The sequence below is a fragment of the Carcharodon carcharias genome, chromosome 6, assembly GCF_017639515.1.
Source record: "Carcharodon carcharias isolate sCarCar2 chromosome 6, sCarCar2.pri, whole genome shotgun sequence".
In the NCBI taxonomy this organism is placed as follows: domain Eukaryota; kingdom Metazoa; phylum Chordata; class Chondrichthyes; order Lamniformes; family Lamnidae; genus Carcharodon; species Carcharodon carcharias.
This window is the reverse complement of record NC_054472.1, coordinates 36973756-36986787: the sequence shown is the minus strand read 5'-3', so window position 1 is coordinate 36986787 and position 13032 is coordinate 36973756. Positions and strand designations below refer to the sequence as shown.

The following is a 13032-nucleotide window of genomic DNA, read 5'->3' as shown; positions in this document are numbered from 1 at the left end:
ACGCTCACCCTCTCTCACACACGCACGCTCACCCTCTCTCACACACGCACGCTCACCCTCTCTCACACACACGCATTCACCCTCTCTCACACACATGCACGCTCACCCTCTCACACACACACATGCTCACCATCTCTCACACACACACGTTCACCCTCTCTCACACACATGCATGCTCACCCTCTCACACACACACGCTCACCCTCTCTTACACACACGCATGCTCAACCTCCCTCACACAAACATGCACGCTCACCCTCTATCTCACACACACGCACACACGCTAACCGTCTCTGACACACACATGCACACCCTCTCTCTCACACACATACACGCTCACCCTCTCTCTCACACACACACGCTCACCCGCTCTCTCACACAGTCACACGCTCACCCTCTCTCACACACACACACACACACACGCTCACCCTCTCTCACACACACACACGCGTTCACCCTCTCTCACACACACACACACGCTCACCCTCTCTCACACAAACACGCTCACCCTCTCTCACACAAACACGCGCTCACCCTCTCTCACACACACAATCTCAACCTCTCTCACACACACAATCTCAACCTCTCTCACACACACAATCCCACACTCTCTCACACACACACAATCCCACCCTCACTCACACACACACAATCCCACCCTCACTCACACACAATCTCACCCTCTCTCACACACACACACAATCTCCCTCTCTCTCACACACACACACACAATCTCCCTCTCTCTCCCACACACACACAATCTCGCCATGTCTCACATACACACACACAATCTCACCGTCTCTCTCACACACACACACAATCTCACCCTTTCTCACACACACACATTCTCACCATGTCTCACACACACACACAATCTCACCATGTCTCTCACACACACACACAATCTCACCGTCTCTCTCACACACACACAATCTCACCCTTTCTCACACACACACAATCTCACCATGTCTCTCACACACACACACAATCTCACCATGTCTCACACACACACACACAATCTCACCGTCTCTCTCACACACACACACAATCTCACTCTTTCTCACAAACAAAAAAACACACACAATCTCACCCTTTCTCACACACACGCACAATCTCACCTTCTGTCACACACACACAATCTCACCCTCTCTCACACACGCACACAATCTCACCCTCTCTCACACACACAATCCCACACTCTCTCACACACACACAATCCCACCCTCACTCACACACACACAATCCCACCCTCACTCACACACACACACACAATCTCACGCTCTCTCACACACACACACAATCTCCCTCTCTCTCACACACACACACAATCTCACCATGTCTCACATACACACACACAATCTCACCGTCTCTCTCACACACACAATCTCACCCTTTCTCACACACACACAATCTCACCATGTCTCACACACACACAATCTCACCATATCTCACACACACACAATCTCACCATGTCTCACACACACACACACAATCTCACCGTCTCTCTCACACACACACACAATCTCACCCTTTCTCACACACACACACAATTTCACCTTCTGTCACACACACACAATCTCACCCTCTCTCACACACACACAATCTCACCCTCTCTCACACACACACAATCTCACCCTCTCTCACACACACACAATCTCACCCTCTCTCACACACACACAATCTCACCCTCTCTCACACACACAATCTCACCCTCCCTCTCACACGCACGCTCACCCTCGCTCTCACACGCACGCTCACCCTCTCTCTCACACGCACGTTCACCCTCTCACACGCACGCTCACCCTCTCCCAAACACATGCACGCTCACCCTCTCTATCACACACGCACGCTCACCCGCTCTCTCTCACACACACACACACACGCTCACCCTCTCTCACACACACACACGCGCTCACCCTCTCTCACACACACACGCTCACCCTCTCTCACACAAACATGCTCACCCTCTCTCACACAAACACGCTCACCCTCTCTCACACAAACACACGCTCACCCTCTCTCACACACACAATCTCAACCTCTCTCACACACACAATCTTAACCTCTCTCACACACACAATCCCACACTCTCTCACACACACACAATCCCACCCTCACTCACACACACACAATCCCACCCTCACTCACACACACACACAATCTCACCCTCTCTCACACACACACACAATCTCCCTCTCTCTCACACACAATCTCCCTCTCTCTCACACACACACACACAATCTCACCATGTCTCACACACACACACACAATCTCACCATGTCTCACACACACACAATCTCACCGTCTCTCTCACGCACACACACAATCTCACCCTTTCTCACACACACACAATCTCACCATGTCTCTCACACACACACACAATCTCACCATGTCTCACACACACACACACACACAATCTCACCGTCTCTCTCACACACACACACAATCTCACTCTTTCTCACTCACACACACACACAATCTCACCCTTTCTCACACACACACACAATCTCACCTTCTGTCACACACACACAATCTCACCCTCTCTCACACACGCACACAATCTCACCCTCTCTCACACACAAACAATCCCACACTCTCTCACACACACACAATCCCACCCTCACACACACACACAATCCCACCCTCACTCACACACACACACACACAATCTCACGCTCTCTCACACACACACACGATCTCCCTCTCTCTCACACACACACACAATCTCACCATGTCTCACATACACACACACAATCTCACCGTCTCTCTCACACACACAATCTCACCCTTTCTCACACACACACAATCTCACCATGTCTCACACACACACAATCTCACCATGTCTCACACACACACACACAATCTCACCATGTCTCACACACACACACACAATCTCACCGTCTCTCTCACACACACACACAATCTCACCCTTTCTCACACACACACACAATCTCACCTTCTGTCACACACACACAATCTCACCTTCTGTCACACACACACAATCTCACCTTCTGTCACACACACACAATTTCACCCTCTCTCACACACACACAATCTCACCCTCTCTCACACACACACAATCTCACCCTCTCTCACACACACACAATCTCCCCCTCTCTCACACACAATCTCACCCTCACTCACACACACACAATCTCACCCTGTCTCACACACATGCACCATCTCACCCTCCCTCTCACAGGCACGCTCACCCTCTCTCACACACACACAATCTCACCCTCTCTCTCACACACACACTCACCCTCTCTCACACACACACACTCACCCTCTCTCACACACACACACTCACCCTCTCTCACACACACACACTCACCCTCTCTCACACACACACTCACCCTCTCTCACACACACACACACACAATCTCACCCTCTCTCTCACACACATGCTCACCCTCTCTCACACACACACAATCTCACCCTCTCTCACACACACACACCATCTCACCCTCTCTCTCACACACACACACAATCTCACCCTCTCTCACACACACAGTCTCACCCTCTCTCCCACACACACAGTCTCACCCTCTCTCCCACACACAGTCTCACCCTCTCTCCCACACACACAGTCTCACCCTCTCTCGCACACACACAATCTCATTCTCTCGCTCACACGCACGCTCACCCTCTCGCTCACACACGCTCACCTTCTCTCTCACACACACGCTCACCTTCTCTCTCACACACACGCTCACCTTCGCTCTCACACACATGCTCACCTTCTCTCTCACACATGCTCACCCTCTCCCTCTCACACACGCTCACCCTCTCTCTCACACACACGCTCACCCTCTCTCAGACACACACGCTCACCCTCTCTCAGACACATACTCACCCTCTCTCAGACACATACTCACCCTCTCTCTCACACACACGCAATCTCATCCTCTCTTGCACACACACGCTCACCCTCTCTCGCACACACACGCTCACCCGCTCTATCACACACACGCTCACCCTCTCTCACAAACACCCTCTCTCAAACACACACAAACTCACCGTTTCTCACACACACACACATGCTCACCGTCTCTCACACACACACACACGCTCACCCTCCATCTCACACACATGCTCACCCTCTCTCTCACACACACGCTCAACATTTCTCACACACACACGTTAACCCTCTCTCACACACACATGCTCACCCTCTCTCACACACACGCTCACCCTTTCTTACACACACACACACAATCTCAACCTCTCTCACACACACGCACAATCTCACCCTCCCTCTCACACACACAATCTCACCCTCTCTCACACACACACAATCCCACCCTCTCTCACACACACGCACAATCTCACCCTCCCTCACACACACCCAATCTCACCCTCTCTCACACACACACCCAATCTCACCCTCTCTCACACACACACCCAATCTCACCCTCTCTCACACACACACCCAATCTCACCCTCTCTCACACACACACAATCTCACCCTCTCTCACACACACACAATCTCACCCTCTCTCACACACACACAATCTCACCCTCTCTCACACATACACAATCTCACCCTCTCTCACACACACACAATCTCACCCTCTCTCACACACACACAATCTCACCCTCTCTCACACACACACAATCTCAGCCTCTCTGTCACACGCACGCTCACCCTCTCTCACACACACGCTCACCCTCTCTCACACACGCATGCTCACCCTCTCTCACACACACACACGCTCACCCTCTCTCACACACACACACGCTCACCCTCTCTCACACACACACACGCTCACCCTCTTTCACACACACAATCTCACCCTCTCTCACACACACAATCTCACCCTCTCTCACACACACACAATCTCAGCCTCTCTGTCACACGCACGCTCACCCGCTCTCACACACACACACGCTCACCCTCTCTCACACACACACACGCTCACCCTCTCTCACACACACACACAATCTCACCCTCTCTTACATACACACACACAATCTCACCCTCTCTCACACACACACACGCTCACCCTCTCTCACACACACACAATCTCACCCTCTCTCACACACACACGCTAACCGTCTCTCACACACACATGCAAACCCTCTATCTCACATGCACCCTAATATCTCTCTCACACACAACACGCACACCCTCTATCTCACACGCAACCTAAAACCTCTCTCACACAGGCACGCACACCCACTCTCACACACGCTCACCCTCTCTGACACACACACAATCTCACCATCTCTCTCAAACACACGCATGCTCACCCTCTCTCACACACGCACGCTCACCCTCTCTGTCACACGCACGCTCACCCTCTCGCTCACACGCACGCTCAGCCTCTCTCTCCCACGCACGCTCACCCTCTCTGTCACACACACGCTCACCCTCTCGCTCACACGCACGCTCAGCCTCTCTCTCCCACGCACGCTCAACCTCTCTCACACATACACAATCTCACCCTCTCTCACACACACAATCTCACCGTCTCTCACATACACACAATCTCACCCTCTCTCACACACACACAATTTAACCCACTCTCACACACGCACAATTTCACCCACTCTCACACATGCACAATTTCACCCACTCTCACACACGCACAATTTCACCCACTCTCACACACGCACAATTTCACCCACTCTCACACACGCACAATTTCACCCACTCTCACACACGCACAATTTCACCCACTCTCACACACGCACAATCTCACTCTCTCTCACACACACACATGCTCACTCTCTCTCACACACACACACACAATCTCACCCTCTCTCACACACACAAACAATCTCACCCTCTCATACATACACAATCTCACCCTCTCTCACAGACACGCTCACCCTCTCTCTCACATGCACGCTCACCCTCTCTCTCACACGCACGCTCACTCTCTCTCACACACACACATACAATCTCACCCTCTCTCTCACACACACGCTCACCCTCTCTCACACACACACAATCTCACCCTCTCTCACACACACACACCATCTCACCCTCTCTCTCACACACACACAATCTCACCTTCTCTCACACACACAGTCTCACCCTCTCTCACACACACACAGTCTCACCCTCTCTCACACACACACAATCTCACCCTCTCTCACACACACACAATCTCACCCTCTCTCACACACACACAATCTCAGCCTCTCTGTCACACGCACGCTCACCCTCTCTCACACACACACACAATCTCACCCTCTCTCACACACACGCACGCTCACCCTCTCTCACACACACACACGCTCACCCTCTCTCACACACACACACGCTCACCCTCTCTCACACACACACAATCTCACCCTCTCTCACACACACAATCTCACTCTCTCTCACACACACAATCTCACCCTCTCTCACATACACACAATCTCACCCTCTCTCACACACACACAATCTCAGCCTCTCTGTCACACGCACGCACACCCTCTCTCACACACACACACGCTCACCCTCTCTCACACACACACACGCTCACCCTCTCTCACACACACACACAATCTCACCCTCTCTTACACACACACAATCTCACTCTCACACACACACACACACAATCTCACCCTCTCTCACACACACACACACAATCTCACCCTCTCTCACACACACACACGCTCACCCTCTCTCACACACACACAATCTCACCCTCTCTCACACACACACGCTAACGGTCTCTCACACACACATGCAAACCCTCTATCTCACATGCACCCTAATATCACTCTCACACACACACACACACAATCTCACCCTCTCTCACACACACACACACAATCTCACCCTCTCTCACACACACACACGCTCACCCTCTCTGACACACACACAATCTCACCATCTCTCTCAAACACACGCATGCTCACCCTCTCTCACACACGCACGCTCACCCTCTCTGTCACACGCACGCTCACCCTCTCGCTCACACGCACGCTCAGCCTCTCTCTCCCACGCACGCTCACCCTCTCTGTCACACGCACGCTCACCCTCTCGCTCACACGCACGCTCAGCCTCTCTCTCCCATGCACGCTCAACCTCTCTCACACATACACAATCTCACCCTCTCTCACACACGCACACGCTCACCCTCTCTCACACACACACAATGTCACCCTCTCTCACACACACACAATCTCACCCTCTCTCACACACACACAATCTCACCCTCTCTCACACACACACAATCTCACCCTCTCTCACACACACAATCTCACCGTCTCTCACATTCACACAATCTCACCCTCTCTCACACACACACAATTTAACCCACTCTCACACACGCACAATTTCACCCACTCTCACACATGCACAATTTCACCCACTCTCACACACGCACAATTTCACCCACTCTCACACACGCACAATTTCACCCACTCTCACACACGCACAATCTCACTCTCTCTCACACACACACATGTTCACTCTCTCTCACACACACACACACAATCTCACCCTCTCTCACACACACAAACAATCTCACCCTCTCATACATACACAATCTCACCCTCTCTCACAGACACGCTCACCCTCTCTCTCACATGCACGCTCACCCTCTCTCTCACACGCACGCTCACTCTCTCTCACACACACACATACAATCTCACCCTCTCTCTCACACACACGCTCACCCTCTCTCACACACACACAATCTCACCCTCTCTCACACACACACACCATCTCACCCTCTCTCTCACACACACACAATCTCACCCTCTCTCACACACACAGTCTCACCCTCTCTCCCACACACACAGTCTCACCCTCTCTCGCACACACGCAATCTCATCCTCTCGCTCACACACACGCTCACCCTCTCGCTCACACACACGCTCACCTTTTCTCTCACACACGCTCACCTTCTCTCTCACACACACGCTCACCCTCTCTCAAACACATACTCACCCTCTCTCAAACACATACTCACCCTCTCTCTCACACACATACAATCTCATCCTCTCTCACACACACATGCTCACCCTCTCTCGCACACACATGCTCACCCGCTCTCTCACACACACGCTCACCCTCTCTCACACACACACACACCCTCTCTCAAACACACACACACTCACCGTTTCTCACACACACAAACACACACATGCTCACCGTCTCTCACACACATACACACACACGCTCACCCTCCCTCTCACACACATGCTCACCCTCTCTCTCACACACACGCTCAACTTTTCTCACACACACACGTTAACCCTCTCTCTCACACACACATGCTCACCCTCTCACACACACACGCTCACCCTCTCTTACACACACACAGAAAATCTCACCCTCTCTTACACACACACAATCTCACCCTCTCACACACACAATCTCACCCTCTCTCACACACACACACACAATCTCACCCTCTCTCACACACACACAATTTCACCCTCACACACACCATCTCACCCTCTCTCACACACACGCACAATCTCACGCTCCCTCTCACACACACAATCTCACCCTCTCTCACACACACACAATCCCACCCTCTCTCACACACACACAATCCCACCCTCTCTCACACACACACAATCCCACCCTCTCTCACACACACACAATCCCACCCTCACTCACACACATACACAATCTCACCCTCCCTCACACACACAATCTCACCCTCTCTCACACACACACAATCTCACCCTCTCTCACATACACACAATCTCACCCTCTCTCTCACACACACAATCTCACCCTCTCTCTCACACACACAATCTCAGCCTCTCTGTCACACGCACGCTCACCCTCTCTCTCACACGCACGCTCACCCTCTCTCACAAACACACAAGCTCACCCTCTCTCACACACACACAATCTCACCCTCTCTCTCACACACACACAATCTCACCCTCTCTCACACACACACACAATCTCACCCTCTCTCGCACACACAGTCTCACCCTCGCTCGCACACACACAATCTCATCCTCTCGCTCACACACACGCTCACCCTCTCGCTCACACACACGCTCACCCTCTCTCAAACACGCACGCTCACCCGCTCTCTCACACACACACAATCTCATCCTCTCTCGCACACACACGCTCACCCTCTCTCGCACATACATGCTCACCCGCTCTCTCACACACATGCTCACCCTCTCTCACACACACACACACCCTCTCTCAAACACACACACACCCTCTCTCAAACACACACACACCCTCTCTCAAACACACACACACTCACCGTTTCTCACACACACAAACACACACATGCTCACCATCTCTCAAGCACATACATGCACACGCTCACCCTCTCACACATATGCTCACCCTCTCTCTCACACACACGCTCAACCTTTCTCACACACACACGTTAACCCTCTCACACACACATGCTCACCCTCTCACACACACACGCTCACCCTCTCTTACACACACACAATCTCACCCTCTCTTACACACACACAATCTCACCCTCTCACACACACACACACACACAATCTCACCCTCTCTCACACACACACACACAATCTCACCCTCTCACACACACACAATCTCACCCTCACACACACAATCTCACCCTCTCTCACACACACACAATCTCACCCTCTCTCACAAACACACAATCTCACCCTCTCACACACACGCACAATCTCACGCTCCCTCTCACACACACCATCTCACCCTCTCTCACACACACACAATCCCACCCTCTCTCACACACACACAATCCCACCCTCACTCACACACATGCACAATCTCACCCTCCCTCACACACACAATCTCACCCTCTCTCACACACACACAATTTCACCCTCTCTCACACACACACAATCTCACCCTCTCTCACACACACACAATTTCACCCTCTCTCACACACACACAATCTCACCCTCTCTCACACACACACAATCTCACCCTCTTTCTCACACACACAATCTCACCCTCTTTCTCACACACACACAATCTCAGCTTCTCTGTCACACGCACGCTCACCCGCTCTCACACACACACATGCTCACCCTCTCTCACACACACACAATCTCACCCTCTCTCACACACACACGCTAACCGTCTCTCACACACACACGCTAACCGTCTCTCACACACACATGCAAACCCTCTATCTCACACGCACCCTAATATCTCTCTCACACACAACACGCACACCCTCTATCTCACACGCACCCTAACACCTCTCTCACACAGGCACGCACACCCACTCTCACACACGCTCACCCTCTCTGACACACACGCAATCTCACCATCTCTCTCAAACACACGCATGCTCACCCTCTCTCACACATGCACGCTCACCCTCTCTCACACACACAATCTCACCCTCTCTCACACACACGCTCACCCTCCCTCACACACACATGCACTCTCACCCTCTCTCACACACACACACACAATCTCACACTCTCTCACACACACACGTTCACCCTCTCTCACACACACTCGCTCTCCCTCTCTCACACACACTCGCTCTCCCTTTCTCACACACACTCGCTCTCCCTCTCTCACACACACATGCTCTCCCTCTCTCACACACACGCTCTCCCTCTCTCACACACACACGCTCTCCCTCTCTCACACACACACGCTCTCCCTCTCTCACACACACACGCTCTCCCTCTCTCACACACACACGCTCTCCCTCTCTCACACACACACGCTCTCCCTCTCTCACACACACACACGCTCACCCTCTCTCACACTCACCCTCTCTCACACAATCATACTCACCGTTTCTCAGACACACACATATGCTCACCGTCTCACACACACACGCCTCTCTCACACACACAACCTCACCCTCTCTCACACACACACGCAATCTCACCCTCTCACACACACACAATCTCACCCTCTCTCACACACACACAATCTCACCCTCTCACACACACACACAATCCCACCCTCTCTCACACACACACAATCCCACCCTCTCTCACACACACACAATCCCACCCTCTCTCACACACACACAATCCCACCCTCTCTCACACACACACAATTTCACCCTCTCTCACACACACACAATCCCACCCTCACTCACACACATGCACAATCTCACCCTCCCCCACACACACAATCTCACCCTCTTTCTCACACACACACAATCTCATCCTCTTTCTCACACACACACAATCTCAGCCTCTCTGTCACACGCACGCTCACCCGCTCTCACACACACACACGCTCACCCTCTCTCACACACACACAATCTCACCCTCTCTCACACACACACGCTAACCGTCTCTCACACACACATGCAAACCCTCTATCTCACACGCACCCTAATATCTCTCTCACACACAACACGCACACCCTCTATCTCACACGCACCCTAACACCTCTCTCACACAGGCACGCACACCCACTCTCACACACGCTCACCCTCTCTGACACACAAACAATCTCACCATCTCTCTCAAACACACGCATGCTCACCCTCTCTCACACACGCACGCTCACCCTCTCTCACACACACTATCTCACCCTCTCTCACACACACGCTCACCCTCCCTCACACACACACGCACTCTCACACTCTCTCACACACACACACACAATCTCACACTCTCTCACACACACACGTTCACCCTCTCTCACACACAAGCTCACCCTCTCTCACACACACTCGCTCTCCCTCTCTCACACACACACACTCTCCCTCTCTCACACACACACACTCTCCCTCTCTCACACACACACGCTCTCCCTCTCTCACACACACACGCTCTCCCTCTCTCACACACGCTCTCCCTCTCTCACACACACACGTGCTCTCCCTCTCTCACACACACACGCTCTCCCTCTCTCACACACACACACGCTCACCCTCTCTCACACTCACACACACCCTCTCTCACACACACATACTCACCGTTTCTCAGACACACACACATGCTCACCGTCTCACACACACACGCCTCTCTCACACACACAACCTCACCCTCTCTCACACACACATGCAATCTCACCCTCTCACACACACACAATCTCACCCTCTCTCACACACACAGAATCTCACCCTCTCTCACACACACACAATCTCACCCTCTCTCACACACACACAATCTCACCCTCTCTCACACACACACAATCTCACCCTCACACACACACACACACACAATCTCACCCTCACTCACACATACACACACACACACACACACACAATCTCACCCTGTCTCACACACACACACAATCTCACCCTGTCTCACACACACACACAATCTCACCCTCTCTGTCACATGCACGCTCACCCTCTCTCTCACACTCACGCTCACCCTCTCTCTCACACGCACGCTCACCCTCTCTCTCCCACGCACGCACGCTCACGCTCTCTCACACACGGACACAATCTCACCCTCGCTCACACACACACACACACACACACTCTCACCCTCACTCACACACACACACACACACAATCTCACCCTCACTTACACACACACAATCTCACCCTGTCTCACAAACACACACAATCTCACCCTCTCTGTCACATGCACGCTCACCCTCTCTCTCACACGCACGCTCACCTTCTCTCACTCACGACAGGCACACACGTCTATCTCACACGCACCCTAACACCTCTCTCACACAGGCGAGCACACCCTCCCTCACACACGCTCACCCTCTCTCACACACACACACACTCACCCTCTCTCACACTCACACACACCCTCTCTCACACACACATACTCACCGTTTCTCAGACACACACACATGCTCACCGTCTCACACACACACGCCTCTCTCACACACACAACCTCACCCTCTCTCACACACACACGCAATCTCACCCTCTCACACACACACAATCTCACCCTCTCTCACACACACAGAATCTCACCCTCTCTCACACACACACAATCTCACCCTCTCTCACACACACACAATCTCACCCTCTCTCACACACACACAATCTCACCCTCACTCACACACACACACACACACAATCTCACCCTCACTCACACATACACACACACACACACACACACAAAATCTCACCCTGTCTCACACACACACACAATCTCACCCTGTCTCACACACACACACAATCTCACCCTCTCTGTCAC

General features: G+C 52.5%; 1 protein-coding gene across 1 annotated transcript in view; it reads right to left on the bottom strand.

The window, feature by feature from the left end:
• rims2a (regulating synaptic membrane exocytosis 2a) overlaps nt 1-13032 on the bottom strand; it is a 1407304-nt gene that overhangs the window by 743285 nt on the left and 650987 nt on the right. The window lies entirely within an intron of this gene.